This window comes from Galeopterus variegatus, unplaced genomic scaffold (genome assembly GCF_000696425.1).
Source record: "Galeopterus variegatus unplaced genomic scaffold, G_variegatus-3.0.2 Scaffold7741, whole genome shotgun sequence".
Taxonomy (NCBI): domain Eukaryota; kingdom Metazoa; phylum Chordata; class Mammalia; order Dermoptera; family Cynocephalidae; genus Galeopterus; species Galeopterus variegatus.
The window spans coordinates 23,540-24,173 of record NW_007733852.1 but is presented as its reverse complement, the minus strand read 5'-3'; positions in this window follow the sequence as shown (position 1 = coordinate 24,173).

Below are 634 nucleotides of genomic sequence, written 5' to 3'. Positions count from 1 at the left end.
AAAAGGAGCAAATTGGAATTCGTGCCAGGCTACTTGCTGAAGAGAATGATGTTGAAGAAAAACTAACTGAAAACAAGAGCCAAATTTCAGACTATATTTCTACATTAGAAAATCTGCTAAATGAAATTACAGAAAAGTATTTGCAAGCAGACCTGGATTTACCATGAGATATTAAAAATATTAACAACAGGTGTGAGCACATAAAAAAAGCCCACCCATTTTTTTTACGAATTAAAGAAAGTTGCAGTCTCCCTCCACATTATTTTGGATGCAAAAAATGCCCAACACATTGCAGTTAGATTTGACACTAGATCCTGAAACTGCCCACCCCAATCTTATTATTTCAGAAGATAGAAAAAGTGTGATATTTCGAATGATGCAACCAAACTGTCTTCATAATCCTCAGGTGTGCGATTTTTACCTAGCTGTCCAGACTTGTGAGGGATTTGATGCTGGGAGATATTTTGGCAGGTAGAACTAAAGGGCACAGTTGAATGATCCTTAGGTGTGCGTCAAGATTCTTTCCTGGAAATGTTCTTTTTTTTTTTTTCCTTTTTGTCTTTTTTCGTGTCAGGCAACGGGATCGCAACCCTCAGTGTCGCACCTGTACCGGACCGGGACCGGCAACGGGATC